This window comes from Rousettus aegyptiacus, unplaced genomic scaffold (assembly GCF_014176215.1).
Source record: "Rousettus aegyptiacus isolate mRouAeg1 unplaced genomic scaffold, mRouAeg1.p scaffold_m13_p_2, whole genome shotgun sequence".
In the NCBI taxonomy this organism is placed as follows: Eukaryota; Metazoa; Chordata; class Mammalia; order Chiroptera; family Pteropodidae; genus Rousettus; species Rousettus aegyptiacus.
Window position 1 is genome coordinate 27,990,567 of NW_023416295.1, and position 19,340 is coordinate 28,009,906.

Genomic DNA, 19,340 nt, shown 5'->3' on the forward strand with positions numbered 1-19,340 from the left:
CATCCAAATTTGTTGGGCCCAGAGTAAAAATAAGAAAAATAATTTGATTTAATGATAACATAACTTTTAAGAAAAGCATCAGCTCTAAAAGTCGATTTTCTGAAAATGGAATATTTGGGAAAGTTTGATAATCTCCAAATATCCTGCCTATGTAAATATTAGCAATCGATTCAAAATATAGGTTGATGCCAGTTTAGCTGACATAATTTGAGATTCATTTAAAATCCTAGAGTTAAAGAAAATAAAACATTCAAGCTCTTTGCCTCTTTCTAATGGTACTTTAAATTTGCTTCTGAGAACTCTGAAATAGTGTTGAATGCTTTAAAAGCAAAATGGCTAATGTGTCTCCAAAAAGCAGTTTCGGCCTACACCAGTATGAGCTACTGAAAGTTATTTGCCTCAGAGTCAGAAACCCAGCTTTCCAGATCTGATTGTCTTCCCACCACTCCCTGAATTTTTGTGTGATTTGGGGATCATTTATAAAATTCCTCTAGTTTTGGGTCTCCCTTTGTGCAAATTGGGGAAACCAGGCTTGCACTACCTATATAAAGATATTTTGGGGGATAAAATGAAATAATAAATAAATAAAATAGTATTTTAAAATCTATAAGTGTAAAGCATTTCTACAATGGTACCTCTCAAACTATTTTTGGTGAAAGACAATGCTTTTCCCTTCAATCTATTATGAGTTGAAACATTTATAAAACACAATGAAAATGAATGCTAGGAAAAATGCAATAAAAAAGACATATGAAAAATATAAGGTCAATTTTAAGTGGTATTAGACCCAATGAATATGTAATTATTGTTACTTAAACTGGCATAAAATTTCAAAATGCTTTCTCTTAATTTCACTTCCCATCTCATCACACAGGGGTAACATGGACCTGGGCTTGTCCCTGGACCCCACTTCGAGAAGCTGTGCTTTGGGAGACATGGCAGGGACAAACAGTAACTTGTAATCGTCCTAAGGATCTTCTTTTCAGCATCCGACAATGATGGCTCCTATCTCCAAGTAGTGTTGTCGTTTCGAACCGCCATCTCTCTTTCTCCTTTCCTAGATATAGTAGCTCCACTTACGAGACATATTTTTTGAATATTTCCCATTTAAATTTTCAATGATGCTCTTTTAGGCTTCATGCCTTGGCGGCATCCTAGGTTCTGCCATTTCCTTTACCTGTAACTTTTACTTCTCAGGCATCTCCCTTCTCTCTATTCCCGTTGCTATCCTTCTGCTCAGGTCTCCTTGCTCGAACCATTACCAGCCTCTGTCCAGTCTAAGGTACCCTTCACACTGAGGCCAAATTAACATGTCTCAGCCGCATCCCTAATTAGATCAATTCCTTGTTCACAAACATTCTAAGACTCCTATTGTCTGTCAAATGGAGCACTGCTCCCTAATCCTTCCTGTCTTTTAGGCTCCTCTCATGCTATCCCTTTTTGCTTAAGATGCCTGCTCCCCACCTCCAGTACCCTGACAGTTGTATCCTCCCTATCTTTCCAAACTTATGTCAAACACCATCTTCCCTGAGAAGACTTTGCTGGGGGACGTGCTCGGTCCTTCTCTGTATGGCTCTGTGGATTACACAGAACAACTGCCCTCTGCTCTTCCCTGCCCCTAGCCCAACTCAATTACGGACAATTTGAAATGAAAGGCTATGCCTTACTAATCTCTTAAAATAAAAAGGTGATAAGTCACTGAGTAATGTGAATTCCCTTTGCCATAAAAAAAAAAATTATCAGAGAACATGTAGAAAGTTAATTTTCCCTTCATCACGTCTCCTCATCTCAGTATCTTGGGTTGCCATGGTCATGTGTTTGGTTGTTTGGGATGCATTTGTTGAGACTTTTTCCCTTTTAAGTATTTACATATATGACTTGAAATAGCTTGCTTTTGTGTGCGCATGCCGGGATCTATAAACATGTTAGCTGTTATTTCTTTTGTTCTGCAATTTGTCCTTTTCATTGGGCAATCTGCCTTGGAGACGGGATGGTGTCCACACCCATGGATTGACCTCTCTCTCTGACTAACCCCCAGCATTCCAGGAATAGAAGTGGCAGAGCTCATATAACTATTACACTTTCGGATCGTCTCTACTTTTTTGTTATTACAAATATCTGTATCTTTCTTTTCTAGAACCTAGCTAGAACCTAGCACAGTGCCTTGTACGTGTGAGCGCTTCACAAATATTTGTGGAACTGACCAAACCAAGAAGTTCCCAAATTCCTTTGACTTTTTAACTTTTTGTTTAAAAGATTAGAAGTGATAAGCACTTGAAACAGCCCAAAGACATTTCCTGGAGTTTCCTGGACAACTCGTATTTGGACTTGGCAGTTAGGGTGAAATGTGGAGAACATGAAGGAGGGTTTCAAGGAGGCTAATGAGGAGTAAAGAAGTAGAAAGTAAAGTTTAGAGAGAAAGGCTAAAATGAGACTGAGAGCAGACTCCACAATATTCTTATGTGACGATCACTGTTCTTTCTCTACAAAGACAGAAGTTAGGAGAGGACTATGAACATGTTAAGTTGATATAACAGGAGAAGGGTTAAATACAGGATAATTATGGTTTCCCTCTCTTGGAGACTTTTATGAGCAGAATTGTTTCTTCTCTCTAGGAAGATAAAACAGTAGTCTTATCTAATCCTAAGGAATTAGGTGACTTTTCAGGGATCTTTTCTAATGGAGAACTTATTAGCTCATAATTGCCATTAAGCCTTAGCTTGTGCCATTATAATTGGTTCAGAAAACTAAAAATTCCCAGGGGGAACTATTTTTATGCTAATGATTGGGTAAAATGTAAGGGTCCAAGTCTTATATTTAATTGCATTGTTCCTAACTTCTTATTCTTCATCTTTTAACTATCATTCTCTGGAAAGAAATTCTTTCAGGTAGGTTAGTCATGGAAGTCTGCCATTTAATTCTTTCGTCTTCATTTAGGTTACAATTCCATCAACATTAGTGGATCATGACCTGAGTCATGGATGGCCTTTGAATGCAGGCTTAATCCTAGAAATATATATTCATGTGTCAGACCTGTGTCCTTTAAAAGGATCTTTTAAGTTATCTTCTCTGTCGAGTCACTGAAAGATCAGTGATACAGACTGTCATTTCTTTGATGACTGAAATAGCCATAGCATCTATAGCTTCTAAATCTTTGTGTTCCAAGGCCCCTAGACAAATGCTGCCAAAAAGGAGACACTTAAATGAGTGGATGAATAAATGAGAATGTATTAAGGACACAGCTAAATTCATATTCTCTGTCCCTCTTTGGGCTCCAAGAGTTATTTTTTCCTCTCTTCGCTTATTTCTGGATTCCTGGCAAAGTTCCACCTGAAGGAGATTGCCCACGAAGAAAGACATTTGTCACCCTGACACCTAACACAGCAAGAGAAGGAGCAGAGCTGCTCAGAGGCGGCAAACCGCAGGAGTCAGAACTGTGCCAAGCCCCTGATTAGGGCCAGAGTAACTCTAGCCATTTCCCTTCGCTGCCTCTTTAGAGTCATACTACCAACTTGTTACTTTTTTTTTTCTACAGGATTCCATACTTACATTTATCCAAGAATTATCCAGGAAACTGCTCATTTTATTTGTCCTTTCAGCCTGTTATTTCAGGTTAAATCTGTAAAGGCAAATTATTAGGGCTGTAACTCTAATCCCACCAATTTTCTTAGGCCTCACGGTTAAGTAGTGTTATAGCAAAGTCCTATGTAAGCAGCTCCTACGTGCTCAGGAGCCTCCATCAATCTGGTGTGTTTTCACTGCATTGGGCTGTTTCAGGAGGGCTGGGGGCAGGGTAATGGAGTCAGTTAAACAACTGCATCGGACAGAGTTACAAAGAAAAAAAAATCTTCCAGGACACACGCCTTCTACATTTTCTTCATTTACACATGATATAATTATATTCAGAATCACGGCCAATTAGAACTAGAAGAGGCTTTAGGACACATGAGATCTAGTGATAGGACACGAGGAGGCTTCCAGTCTAGTCCCTGACCTGAGGCTGCTGATATGAGTGGGCGGATTCGCTTTGCAATAATTCCTTGAGTTGTGCACTTAGGATTTTTGCACGTCTCTGTATGTTACACTTCAATGAACAAAATTCGGTAACTTGAAAAAAAAATGTGATCTAATCCAACCATCTTTTAAAAAAAATTTTCAATTATAGTGGGCATTCAATATTATATTAGTTTCGGGTCCACAGCATAGTGATTAGATATTTATATAACTTATGAAGCGATCGCTATCTTTCTTAATAATGAGGTAACAGGGAGCCAGATGTCAATTTCAGTGTCTAAAATTGTGAGCGCATCAGAGGCTGAGATGGACTGAGAACACAGGGCTTTGAATTGCCAAGTTGACTGTTTTAATCTGGTGTTTTTTTAATAGCATGGAGCAATTTCTAGATCATCATTTGTCAAATAAAAGTTCCAAATAAGATCTCCATTATGCTTAGTAAAGCAGGAAAATTAGTTGATACACTTTTAAAAGGAGAGTGAAAGCAGAGAGCATTTCTGCTCAATCTTGAATTAAAAGGGAACTGTCAATTATCCAGAATGTCCTAAAGCTGCTGCTTCTCTGCTCTAAATTCTGGGGCATGTGTGTGTGTGTGTGTGTGTGTGTGTGTGTGTGTTTTGGTAGAGGCAGTACAATTCAGAATCCCATTTTACATGTGGTAGAAGTTTCCAAAAATTTCAGATAATTCAGACTAATATTCCCATGGATAGAATGTGAAATAGAGCAGACATGTTTTGGGTGAGAATTAATTTACTAGTTTGGGTACCCTTACTTGTACCTTTACTCTGAGAGCCATGTAGCCACCCTTTCCTACTCTTTTCCATTATCCTTACATGGTGGGCAATCCCTCTTACCAGCTATGTTACCTTGGACAAATAATCTCTCTGTGCCTGACTTTTTTCATTTGTAAAGTAAAGGTAATGATACTGTGCACGTACCTCAGAATTCCTGGAATGAATAAATGAAGTAGCTTCTTGTCTATCACATATGATAAGGTTTGGCTGCATATATGATACACAAGATACCAACGACTCAAACAAGGTAGAAACGTATTTCTCACTTAGGTTCTAAAAAGGTTGAAGGCAGGTGTCCAGGGCTGCTGTGACAGCTTCAATGGGACCCAGGCATCTAATGTCTGTTCCGCTGTCCCTGTACAAGCCGAGCCTGCTGATCCCTGTATCTGTGGTCCTTCCTGTCCTCTGATGGCTATGTCCTCTGCATCCCTCTGGCATTCCTGTGCCACCCAAGCTGCCCAATGATCCTCAGTCAAGCTCCCCTACCCCGTCCCCCGACCAGGGAGCTTTTTCCCACTGTCACCTTTGAATTGTTTATTTGGAAAGAAGGAGAATTCAATTTATGCTTAGGTATGGATAGTTGATGGGCCTATTAGATTTGCCTTTTTATTGCTCAGTTTACAAGAAGGTTGCTCCAACAATGAGATTTGGGAACTAACAGTGGGCGTGTTTTGGGAAGAGAGGCTCTTTCCTGTCCCCTTCAATGCTACAATATAAACGCTGCCTACCATGATGGTCAAACTATTTAGTAATGTTTACTTGTGCATTTTTACAAATGATCTCTGTTTTAGAGATTTAGCATCAAATATTTGGAAAGCTGAGGTTGGAATAAGGGTCACTAAAAATTATAGTCAGATGACTTTTAAAATTTTTTCCACAATCTATATGGTAAATGTGCATGTTTGGTGGATGTGTTTCTAGTTTTATCTTGGAAATGTAAGATCTTTGAGAAAGAGAAAGTTTATTTGTAATAATTACATGCCTACTTCAGATTATTCATAAAATACATTACATTAGAAAAATTTTAGGTTAAAACAACTCAGGAATTTTGAGAGGAACTTGGACCCAAAATATTTTAAATACATGTTTTTGTTGTTGTTGTTGTTGTTGTTGTTGTTGTTTGCTGATGAAATTACCGAATCTGGACATGATTTCGTACCATGAGCCATTCAGGACTGGCAGGGCTTTCCTGTCACTGCAGATGAGCTTAGATGTCAAAAGCCTGCTTTGTTGCCAAAATCTGGCGTATCTCCAGATTATGAGTGCTAAGAGGAAGGAGAGGGATGTGAAGAGCTCTCCACAGTGTGGGGACTAAGTGCTATAAATTACATGCTGTAATCAGAGAAAAGAGCACATTTGCAAAATAGTTTTTTCTTCTTTTGATTATAAATATAATGTAATATTAATATAACATGGATAATAAAGAAAAGCATAAAAAAATAAATGCTTATACTTTGTGTTAATAAACTTAGTAGTACATTCAGTCTTATATGTTACACAACATATTTTCTTACAAAGACTTTTAAATACTTTTCCTTTGAAAACTTTAAAAAAGTAAAACATACACATGAACATGAAAATTCAGACAGTATTGAAATTTGTAAAATGAAAAATGAATGTGTCCCCAACCAGGTCAACTCTTTGAGAAGTAACTTTTTCTTTGATTCCCTTTTCAGTTTTTTAGTTGTTATCACTATATTTTTAAAAGAAATGTGTATATTTTTATTTCTTTCTTAATCAGCTTTAGTCATATCTATTGTTTCTCTAGCTCTGAAAAAATGTGAACTTTGTCTTTCTTAGACCCTCTCTTACTCCTGCTTTTCAAATACTGTTCGTCTAAGTTTAATTCTTTGGTTCTATTATTTACCTTACCATTGTAAATAAAATACTTAAGCTTCTGCTTGATCTGTCAACTTTGAATTTGTCATAATTTCCTTAAGAAGTTGACCTCCTGCACTCATCTTCATTTCTTTGGCCGTCTCTGCGTTTTCCCCCTAACTTCTCTCAGCTATACCATTGCTTTTGCCCTGCCATAATTTGTAACACATTTCATTTTATCACTATAATTGTCTTTAATATTCTTTAATGTCTGATAGTAACAGAAGATAAGTATTATTGATGGTTAATTTTGGATATATTATTTTTTGGAGCCAGGTACACAGCTGAAATCTTGGGATTATTTTTCTATTGAACCTTTGAGTTGTTTCGCTGTTTCTTGGCTGTCAATGGTTTTACCTTTTTTGCATTCCTTCTTTGCATGACTTGAGCATATGATTTCAAAAAGTGGGCGTGAGAAGTAAACCATCTGAATCATTGTGTAAATGAACATGTCTTTATTTTTTTTTTCTCAGTTACCAGACTGGATTTTATAGAATTCTAAATTCAAAACAGTTTTTCTTCAGACTTTTGAAAGCATGGCTCCAGTGACTTCTAGGATCTAGTTATTCTGTCGTCCAAAGCCAATCTGATTGTTGTTCCTTGTTAGGATATACCATACTTTGGTTTAGTCTTGGCATTTGGCCCAACTCTGCCATAGTTTTTGGTTTCAGCAATGCAAGTGAAAATAAGTGAGACTTCGTCATCATTTTTGGCACCCCTGAACTTATGCGTGTGCTTGAGTTTCTTTAATCAGTCCACTAATGGTATTGAAAGCAAGGCGTGTCATTTGGATGATTGCTAATTTCTAGGTCCTTATTTTTAAATATACATAAGCATTTTAGGCATAACTTAGTAAGAAAAAATGTCCTTCTATTTTGAAGTTCTATCAATCGAAGCAAAAAGGTGCAATTATTATTAGAAAACAAAAATAATACCCTAACGACTAACAATGATAGTAAGAATACCAATTTTATAGGTCAACAATAATTATTAAGAACTTCCAAATATTCAAATAAAAAGGAAAAGAGATCGAGAGTTAATACAACTGTTAGCAGAGGGCATGTGAGCTGGGGAACTCTCAGCCCTGTCTCCTCCACAAAAGCAGATCTCTGGGCTGTGCCTAGCTTCCTTTGCCCTATGCTGTGTTATGGAAACTCTCCAGGCCTTAAACTAGATAAATTGTAAGGCTCACTTTGTTGGTTTCCCATCTCTCAAAGATCATTGTCCTTTGTTGCTTCATGTCCAATATCTTTGAAAAATGTTTCTTAAGTTTTGTCTGGTGTTTTAGATGTTTCAAGCAGGAAGATAAATATGGTCACTGGTATTTCATATTAACCAGAGGTGAAAGTATTATAAACTTAAATTCTTACATGAAAGAAAATCTCCAAAACAAGTAGACTTGTGCGCATGATAATTTCAAGATCCATGATAATTTTAAGACGTAATAAAGAAAAAAAGTGAAAAGAATAAAATTACAGAAAAACAAGGAACTTAAATGCATTTATTCTCACTATACTGCAAAACTACACTAAAGAATATTTTAAGGAGCAATTTCCTATTATTTTGAGTCTATGGACTTGGTTATGAGTTGGATTGTGTCTCCCAAGAAGACATTTTGAAATCCTAACCCCCAGTAACTCAGAATGTGACTTCATTTAGAAATTGCATCATGGCAGATGTAATTAGTTAAGATGATGTCACACTAGAATAGGGTGGGCTCTTAGTCCGATATGATTGGTATCCTTAAAAGAAGATGATAAGAAAACAGAGACACATGAGGGGAGAATGTCATGTGACAACAGAGACAGAGATTGGAGTAAGGCAGCTATAAACCAAGGGATGCCAAGAGCTGACACCACAACTAGAAGCTAGAAAGAGGCAAGGAGGGAATATACCCAGAGACTAAGAGGGAGCATATCCCCACCAATAACTTGATTTTAGACTTTTAGTCCCTGGAACTGTAAGACAATAGATTTGTGTTGTTTGAAGCCACCTAGTCTGCGATACTTTGTTATGGCAGCCCGGGGAATCTAATATAGAGACTATACATTTTTACAAAGTTGTTGAAATGATTACTATAGTTTGCTAACCATTTTTAAGTTTTCGAAGATAAAGGATAAACAGTACATTCTAGGTATAAGGTTTCTTCTAGAAAACATGCTACTCAAAAAGTCTTCTGAACTATATATTTTTTGCATATAAAAGATTAGTGATACTATTAAAAGTACCAGTTGAAGTGAATGTCGATTTAATATCCCAAATGATGTGGTGACAGCAGGAGCAAGTTAATAGCTGACAGTTTTAAAAAAATTCTTTATCTTACCCTATTCAAATTTGACAAATAAAAATTTTTAAAATTAAAGTTTTAAATAAAATTTCAGATTTGTTCTTGCATACCTAAGGTTCATTCAATGATGATGATTGTTAACTTTGGCTGGATATTGATTTCATTCTTGGTTAGTTTTTTTGTTTGTTTTTATTTGATTTTGGACCAAGATGTATATTCAGAACACCTGTACCTTGAGTGTAAACTGTTAATTCCTCCTGAAATCTTTTTGGATCCTCATTTCCGGGCTACGTTATCAGGGCCCCTTACTCTCTGGCTTCAGGTTGTGCAATGGGGAGTACAGGTAAGCCATCAGAAGGTGGGAAGCAGGTATGACAAAGAAATGTATTCCTTTAGTTCCCTTCCTGTAGACTGGTCTCAGGCTGCCTGATGATTGACCAATTAATTGCCATTGCTCCTCTCAAGGTGAGTCTCTCATCATGACTTTCTAATTCCAAGTTCTGGAAACCCAGGATCTGGAAACTCATCCCTTCCCTGGTGCCTTCCAGGTAGGATGGGAACAGCTCCACTGGTACTGGCACTATCCCTTGTGGTTTTCCCACACTTTTTAGAAAAGGATCCCTTTAAAATTCCTCCTGGGATTATCCTAATTTAATTTTTGCTATTGAATTCCTAGTAGGATTCTGACATGGACCAGTCGGTAAACCTCACTTTCAGTGCTGCAAAATGGCACGTTCCTGTACAACCAAAGATCTGTGATGGGGTGTAGAGCCCCAATGACCCAATATCAAAGTCTATACAGAATTTCAAAGCCTCCTCAGGAAAAAACTACTTAAAGAAAATATACTCCTGATTTTCAAGCTACTAGTAATAAATGTTTTTCTAATAAAGGAAGAAAGGCAAATTATGCAGAGAATTAATTTCATTTTTCAATCCCCTCCCTGCCCCCTCACACCCCCATATGATATTCACCTTCTGTCATTACACATATGGGCCTGTGTTCTTGACACTTAGAAGAGTCTCATCCTTTAGCAAAGAGTTGCAAATGACTTTTTTGCTTCTGATATTAAAAACCCCAAGTGTGAATTCAGGTTGCCACCTGACCGTACTCTCTATATTCCTTGTATTTTTAGTAATGTTCCCATACCTCACTCAGTCTGGCTGCATTTTGGCACTCTGTATTCAAAGCTGTCATCAGAAGGCTGCACCCTATTTAAACCTACTGTGGCTGTTTTCTTTTAAAATCCCTCATTAATATCTATTTCTTAATGTGACATGTTAACATGTGGGGGTTATTTTGATATGACTTCTAAAGTCATAAGCAACTCTTTTCCTGGGAAAACTTCCCAGATTTTTAAAGATCAGTGTATTTCACTTCATCTATGTGGTGCTCTCTAGAAATTGGTGCTACTTATGTTATTGTAAGATCATGATTCCCTCCCTCACCCCTTTTATGGAGTGGGGTGATTTGATCTAAAGTAGAGAAGACTTTCATTGGAGGAGATTGTTACTGCGAATATCCCTTACTGATGATTCTAGATCAGAGAATGCTAGAGCTTCAGGGGCCTTAGCAATAATCTAATTGAAAGAGCTCTGTTCATAGGTGGAGAAACCAAGGGAAGCCAGAGTACTCGCTAAGGGATACACAACTAGTTTTTAGAAGAATTAAAACCAAAATGAAGGTATCCAAATTCTTGCTTTTTATACTAGACCATACTTTCTTTTAAAGAAAAGCCTTGTATAATCCCTTCTCATTAATTTGCAACAGTTATATAAAGTCATATAAAGTCACTGTGGAAACTGAATTAGTGACTACTGAACCACTGCTCCTAAGGGGAATACAGGGTTAGGGTCCTGTGAGTCTCTGGTCACAAAACTTTTGTCAACCAGTCAATATATAACCTTGTCTTATGTGATACACATTTTATGTGATACACATTTTATGCGATATACATTGTTAATTTATTAACCTTGAATTCGTGGCCAACAGAACTAAAACTCATGCCTGAATAGAGTTTATCTAACGCACATACTTTCTCCATAAGGCACATCGCAGCATTCTTTCTTTTGGGAACACTAAACAGCACTTCAGCACTATTCCCGAGGGACATTTTAAACAGTGCTATCACCAACAAAAATGTGAAAAACGTGGCACTAAGGAGACTGTAAAAGGACACTTGTTTACACAATATGAGAACTGAAACAAAAGACAGAGTGTTGCCTTGTTCACCTCAGCTGGGAAAGTGCACATTGACCAACTCAAATTTTTTACCCTCTGCATTTTCTGTGAATGCACACAGAAGTGCCATGACTATTAATTTCAGGGTTTCAAATAAATTTTAGTGAGTAAGTGAATTTGAAAATATGAAATCCGCAAATAATGAGGATCAACTGTATATAGAAAAGGCGAATAACAAATCCAAATGGGACAAGTTAGGAGTACAAAAGAGGTATTGTGACAACATCAAAACCTTTTATTATAGAAATAAATAGGATTACTCTGTAAAGAACACCTGCATTTAAGGTTTTGTTTTGTTTTGTTTTGTTTTGTTTTTTGGTTCTTCCTTTATTCTTTTTCAAGTACCTTCTTTGCTCCTATTCATGACAACCTGTCTGCATCCTGCCCACATTTTCCTCCTCATTTCACTGAAAATGCTCTTGCTGGATTACCAACTCTCTCCATCTTGCCTAATCCAGTGTTCAACTCTCATTCTTCATTTCATTTACCCTCTAACACCATTTGGTCAGACCAGCCCTCTCAAAACATTTTCCTCACTTAGCTTTCAATATCTCATGCTTTCCTGTTTTTCTCCTACTGCATGAGCACTTTTTCTCAGTCTCCTTGATAGATTTTTCTCTTTCATCTCCCAGTCTCTAAATATTAGCATGTCCAAGGCTTAACTCTTTGCTCTGTTCTCCTTGTCATTCTCTAATAACACAAGTATAAATAATATGTATTGAAAATTTTTCCATATTGGGGCAAATGAAGGAGGCTGCTATTGTATGAGTCCAGCCTGCGATTCCCACCCAGTTGCCTTAGGGATTGAAAGGAGTTCTATTTCCACAGAGTATGATCAATTCTGGAGAAACACTTGTACCATATGACTCCCAGATTTATAGTTTCAGACTTGACTTCTCCTCTGAGTTCCACAGTCAAAGTCAAATATTCAGTCCTCAGGAATGACAGTGTGACATGGATTTGCTTTCTACTTAAACAAGAAAATTGGACAAAAGATATGAAGATGTTTTCAGATTTTAGACAATAGTGAGTATAGTTCTGTGAGCCTCAAGAGAGGGGAAACAACGGCAGTCAGCCCTACAATCACCCCAGCTTTTCAGTGGGAGGAATAGGGAGGAGATACCAAGCAGAGTGTGGCAGTTTTATTTTCTCTGAGTCTTGGGAGTAAATTGCTGCTCAGGGTGTTGGAGGCACCTAGAATTTGCAAAGCAGAGTTCTAGAGAGGAGGGAACTACACAGAGAAAAAGAGTTCCAGAAATATACATAGAGATCTCATTGAGATTTTACTAAATACTGAGGCATGTATGCATAACATTAAACTTCATGAGATAGAGCAAAGAGGAACTAGGGAACTGAATAATTTTTAGCTCACAGAGGTCTTCTGAGAATTTTTCAAGCTTTCACCAGCCAGGGTGGAGAACCCTGTTGAATACATCAAGAATTCAGTAATTGAGACTCTATTGAGGTATGCCTTTTTAGTGAAGCTTAAATCATCTTAGAATAAATAAGTGATAGCAGTGATGGTGTTAGCAGACATGGACATTAAAATGACTAGTCTAAAAATGCACATATTGAGGAAAGAAATTAACAATATAAAAAAACCATGTGGAACTTCAAGTTGAAAATCACAATATCTGAAATGAAAAATTCTCTGGATGGGATTAACATCAAATTGCAAATTAGGGAAGAAAAGAGTAGTGAGCATGAAGATCTAGCAATAGACCTATCCAAAATGAGACACGGGAAGGAAAAAAGACTGAAAAAATTCACAATAACTATGATTCGCGGACAATATTAAACAGTCTAACATATTTGTAATTAGAGTCCCAGAAAAGAAGAGAGAGGAACAGAAAAAAATGTTTAAAGAAATAATGACCAAACAGTGTCATCATTTGATAAAAACTATAAATCTGCTGATCTAAGCTACTCGAAAGTTCCCAAGGAGAACAACTGGGAAGAAAACCACATCAAAACAATGACAATCAAACTTCTAAAAACCAAATTTAAAGCATTGAGAGAAAAGAGATGTATATAGAATAAACAAAAAAATTTTACAGGCTTATTTACACCAGCTATGTAGGTCAGAAGACAATGAGAAGGTTATCTGCAAAATAATGAAACTGTCAACCTCAAATTCTATACTCACTTTGGAAATATTTTTTTGATGATGGAGAAATTAAGAGTTTCAGACAAACAAAAACTAAGATGATTTGTTGTCAGTATCTATGTATCTATACAAGATACTGTATAGTATTTGTTGTCAGTATCTAATGTATCTATACAAGATACATTAAAGTGGAAAAATAACTTTACAAAATAAGAACAAATATATATATATATTAAAAATACTCAAATTATTAATGTCAAGAGTGAAAGAAGAAACATCCCTATAAATCTGACAGATGCTGGGAATACAATAAGGGAATATTATTCTCATCTTTTTGCCAGTAAATCCAAGGACTTAAAATGGAGAAATTCCATGAAAGACCCAAATTATGAAAGCTTAAGAATGAGTAGAAAATATAAATAGTTTTATATCTATGAAATAAATTGAGTTCATAATTTAAAACTTTTCAGTAATGAAATTTCCAGGCCCAGTTGGCTTCACTGGTGAATTTTATCAGCTATTTAAGAAAGAATTACCAATACCAAAAAAATTCTTTTAGAAAATTGAGGAGAGAAGACATTCCTACGTGATGCCCCCTAGTCAAGTGTTTTGTCTCTACTAAGGCCTAGTAACATGCTAGAAGCACTTGGCCATGACACCAGATAACCATGTGTCCATTATTAACTATGTTATATTGAACCAACTAAGTGATAAAGTCTGAAGTGCCCAGCAGTCGTGTGTAATACGGAAATGTTACATCTTGGATGAAGCCTAAATAATACCAGAGGGTATGAATAAGCCTGGCATGAGCAGATAACCCAGATCCCCATGTAAAGCAGTACCCAGTTGCCCTTCCTCAGCCAGTAACTGTAGCTACATGGAGATGTACTATATAATCAACTAAAGTAGGAGAGAAAAGTTTGAGCTTGATTTGCAGATGGATCAGTTTACTATGTGGGAACAAATAAAAAATGGAAGGAAGCTGCATTGTAAATATATTCCAGGTGACCTTGAAGGTCAATAAAAAGAGAAAACCTTCTTAATGGACAGAGCTGTGAGTGGTGCAACTGGTCATCCACTTTGTGGGAAGAGACAAGACTTAAAGTGAGAATATATCCATATTCTTGGACAGTAGTCAATAACTGGCCATCTGATCAGGGGCCTAGAAGGGAAAGGATTGGAAAGTAAGGTCTAGTATGAAGGCATGTGGATAAACATATGAGAATGGACATGAAGCATGGAGATTTTTATATCATATATTAACAAAAAGACTCAGCAGATAAAATGCATTGGCCAGTTGCGATTAGCCAGTTTTCAATCTGGCTTCTCCCTGATTGAAATATTAAAGTGACTAAGATGGCAGAGATGGAAACTATGCATGGTCTCATCAGCATGAACGTCTATTTTCAAGGCAAATCTAACTAACCCACCTCTGAACATCAAACCTCACTTATCCACTGGGATTTTGTGTCTGCAGAGTTCTGATACCCAAAGAGGTACTATTACCAAGAGCTCAGACCTCTCAAGTATGAAGATTTGGTTCATATCACGTGATTAGCCACCAAGGCTTCCTGCTCTTCTTTCACAGGTATCACACCTGCGGTAGGTGAAGTCTCTCCAGAGTATTTCACTCCCTCTCTGTTTATCCTACATAGGTATTTCCCCCAATAAATCTCTTGTACATTTAATCCCATCTTGGCATCTGCTTCTTCAAAGAGCCAAACTGACACAGAAGGGAACTTGATCAACCTGAGAAAAGGTAATTACACAGAATTTACACCAAGTGCTTCCTCTTTGAGGTAGGGAATAAGGCAATGATATACACTCATACAACTCTGATTCAGCATTTTTCGGAGGTCCTAGCCAGAGCAATAAGGCAAGAAAAAGAAATAAAAGGCGTACATATTAGATTGGACAAAATAAAACTGCTTTTACTTATAGATGACATAATTACCTATCTAGAAAATCCTCAGAGATCCATTAAAAACTTACTAGGAACTAATAAGTGAGTTTAGCAAAGTAGTAGTATATAAAGACAATGTACAAAAATAAAATATAAATCCTAGAACTAAACAATTTGAACTGGAAATTAAAATAATAATATAATTTATAATAGCATCAAAAACCATGAAATTCATAAGTGTATATTTAGAAGCCACTCGAATCTTAACTTGACCAAATTCTGGCTTCTATCTCACCTCCCCGAGTGCTATCTCAGTCCAGAGTACTTACATTCTCGCAGTTGTCCAGACCAAAGCCCTGGGATATATTCTTTATTCTCCTCTCCTCACCTCATACCCAGTCCATCACCAATTCTGGTGCTCCTTTTAAAATATATCTTGAATCCTAATACTTACACCCCCTTTCCTGGAGCAATCTATCGCCATCTCTTTCACGATCATCTGACTGGCCTCTGCTCTGTCATTTGTTGTTGTTTCTGTGGCCGTGACCTCACAGGCAAACTTTTAGGTGAGCAGGGAGTCCTAGCAGAACAGTCCTGGCTCCTGAGGGAAGCCCTCCACAGAACCTCAGTTCTCCTGCTTGCTGGGGCTGGGGGATGGAGCGCAGAACATAGTAGGGTGGGAGAAGTATTAATTTTAATCAGAATTTTTTTAATTTTTATTTTATGATATTTTTTGCTTAAATAAAAATTGCTTGCACATCTGCATTTCTGTGGATAAGAAAGGCAATTTGGGGTGCTTTGCGAGATTCCTAGTTCAAGAGCTCCCTCTGCTGTCAGTGTAGCAAAGTATGAAATTTTTTTTTACTAGGTTGTGTGTGTGTGAATGTATCTGTGTGTTGAGGGAGGATTGATTGATAGAAGGAAGGGTTGTGCATTCTTTGATTTTTTTTCTTCTTCTTTTTTTTGTCTTTAAGGATTCTACCTTCCTCACTCTTGCTTCCCCCCTCCCCCCTTCACTATTCAGTTTTCTAAAGGCATGGCTCTTTCCATTTACTTTCCCCTCCCCCTCCCACATATCACTTTTCCTGGAATATGCTGCCTTTACGAGATGCCACCTCGAGTCCAGCACACGATTTTAAGTCTCTTCTCTGATTCTTCTCTGATCTACCAGGACTCCTTTCTGACATTTTTGCACATAGGGTGGACTTACTCTATCCATAATTTTAGATCAGTCTATGGCCTTTGCTCTCGACTCTCTTTCCTTCAGTCTTTCCAAGATTGCTCTTCTCCCCGTGGAGATTTGGGGCAGCAGGAACAGGAAGGCAGCCTGCTAGTTCCCTAAGTTTGATTCTAATTAGCAATAAGAAGAGCTTACATTTGTAGGTGTCTGCATATCTCTAAGTACTTACACTATGTTAACTTTTCTTGCTCAACATCCCTCTGAAATAGGCAGAATAGGTTTTCCCACTTTACAGATGAGCAGACTGAGATTTAGTATGATATGTTACTTGCTTAAGGTCCCATGGTTAATAAAGAATGAAACCAGGTCTAGATGCTGTCCCCTTCAAACCTTATTATCTATTATTGTCCAAGTGGACATTTTCTAAATTACAGATTTCCTAAGTTGAAGATCTCCGAGTCATCTCATAACACTTTCTCAAAGGCTTAAGGTTTGCCACTTAATGCACTTATCACAGAATAAATGCACAAAACAGGAGGAAAATCATTAGCTATGGGATAAAAAGTATATGCTGTTGCTACACTAAGCCATTTGCACGTAAGTTGATGCTAATACCTCTACAAACCTAATATGTCTTTTGTTTATTTGCTTTTTTTCTTCTGTTTCATATGGATTCATCAATTGGCAAGTATTAATTTGATTATAACAGTAGTTTCTCAAAGTTCTACCTATATACACAACAGTCAATGGCAGATTAATGTACATGAACTCAAGCTACTTCATCATTGCTTTGTAAATAAAAGCTACCTCATTTTTACATCCTTATGCTTGAAGTTGATGGTATCTTATCTGGCATCTATAACAAAAAAAAGCATCATTTGGCATCCCTGCTCCAAAACACTGAACTTCTATCAAAGAAAGCATTCTACTACGTTTCCTTAAACAACCTTGTGAATCTATGACAAGCAATGACTTGTTCTGAACAAAACCCCTCAGCTACTGAGGATAATGTCTTTTAGTCAATAGTCGCCGTCTTGTTTATAAAGAAAATGCAGTCATTTTCTTTACTGTGTATACAAACTCCGGAGAGCTGTTTGTTTGGTTTTTAACAAAGACAATACAAAAATAAATTAGGCCTCGATTTGGTTTAGGTAAGCAATCTTTTGAGCCACAGCTGTATTACTAACTGATCCATAATTGCTCTGCATTTATGAGGTACATAGTTTATTCTCTCGCTTGCCACACAATAGGCCGAGCAAGTTAAAGAGCTCCAAGTTTCAAGGACTGGAGTTTTGGGTGCCTGCCAGGACTGATCTGTTTAACAAACAAGCTGGAGGGTTCTTATTAGTAGCTTGTGGCTTGCAGACCATGAAGCCCCTGGGGCCTGATGCACTGATCAAATGGTGGATCTTTATACCATCGAGGCTATTGGATGAAAAGAACGGCACCACATTACTGAATGCGCTTCTCATCGACCTTAATTATGGCACTGCAAATGACTTATTTTGTAACTCTTTCTGTTGGTCCAGAAAACGGGCTATTAAAGATTAACATAGGAACTATTTTTCAAATTAAAATGTGGACAATTCCGATGAGTTACAGCTATATTATTCATATTACAAGAACAAGCCCTGGTTAGATTCGGAAAGTGAAGAGTCATATTTCTAGTGGAACAAAACATCTTTTTTTCTCCAGTTTCTGCCCCCTGCTTAGATTTTTGTTTCTATTGAGTGACTCAGGGTGGCTTGAGGCTTTAAAATTAATGCCTGGTAGAGTATCATTGAGGCCTTAGAAGAATGAAGTTAGTCTGATCTATGTTACATCAAAAAAAAAAAAGAAAATCTGGATAATATCATCTTTTGCCCTCCTTGATCTCACACATTATCTTCTTCTGCTTTCATTAGATTGCTACCTTAAAAGTGTTGTTGTATTTTAATAGAAGCTGTTTCAAGAATACAGATTCACGAGTGGAGACATTTTTGAAAATTGTCCAGTATGTCATTAGTAAAATCTTTTGTGTCTCCTGCTCTGTTGTTGACTGGCTAATAATTTCCTCTTTTAAAGTTAGAAGACAATTGTCCATTAAATACCAATTTGATAAAGTTGTATATATGTGTGGTATAGAAGAAGAGAGATTTGAGAACACAAAGCTATTTGCTAAAATGATGAGTAACTCTAAATATGATTTGCATTCAAGGCAGAGTTACCCATATTATGATGATGTGACCAAAAAACAGTATAAAACAGTTTTTTTAAATGCTAATGATATTTAAATCCTAATCTCTGGTAAAGGGACCAAACCAAAAACAAGTTTTATTCCCAGTTTTACAATATTCTTGGACATACTTTATCATTTGTAATATTGGCATGGCTAAAGTAATTTTTAGTTATTTAGGAGGAAAGTATTTACATAGAAAAATGTAATCCTAAAAAGTGTAGCTATTATTTCAACTGTAATTATTTAGTGTTCATAAAATTGGCTGCATTTATTTCTTACAAAACCATTTAACCAAAATCAACGCACCATAACAAATACCACACTTTTCTTCTTTTATTTAGACCTCAAAACCATTTACTGTTAGCACTGAAACTGTTCTTTATTTTTCATTTCTTGACTTTAGAGCTGTATTTGTATATGCGGATCATTTGGCTATTTTAATAAGCATATCTGATGGAAATTAGCTACTTTAAAAGGTGCTTAAACTTGTGCAGGTTAGGCATGCAAATTACATTGAGCCCAAAAGTTCAGAACCTGGAATAAATTAAAGTAGACAAAGTGGACTGTGAATGTGAAGCATAGCTAACAAAAATTCATAAGATGCAAAAATTCTTTATTTCAATTTGCATCATTTGTTTCAATCTAACACATACTTTTTGAATCTCTCTAATGTTCCTGTTTCAGTGCTTGATTCAGGGAAGACCAAGTCCTGGTTCCTGC

The 19,340-nt window shown here is 36.8% G+C and overlaps 1 long non-coding RNA gene across 2 annotated transcripts in view; it reads left to right on the top strand.

Annotated features, from left to right (window-relative positions):
- The window catches only part of LOC107503146, a 65,125-nt gene that overhangs the window by 23,745 nt on the left and 22,040 nt on the right, over positions 1-19,340 (top strand). The gene's annotated exons all lie outside the window — the stretch shown is intronic.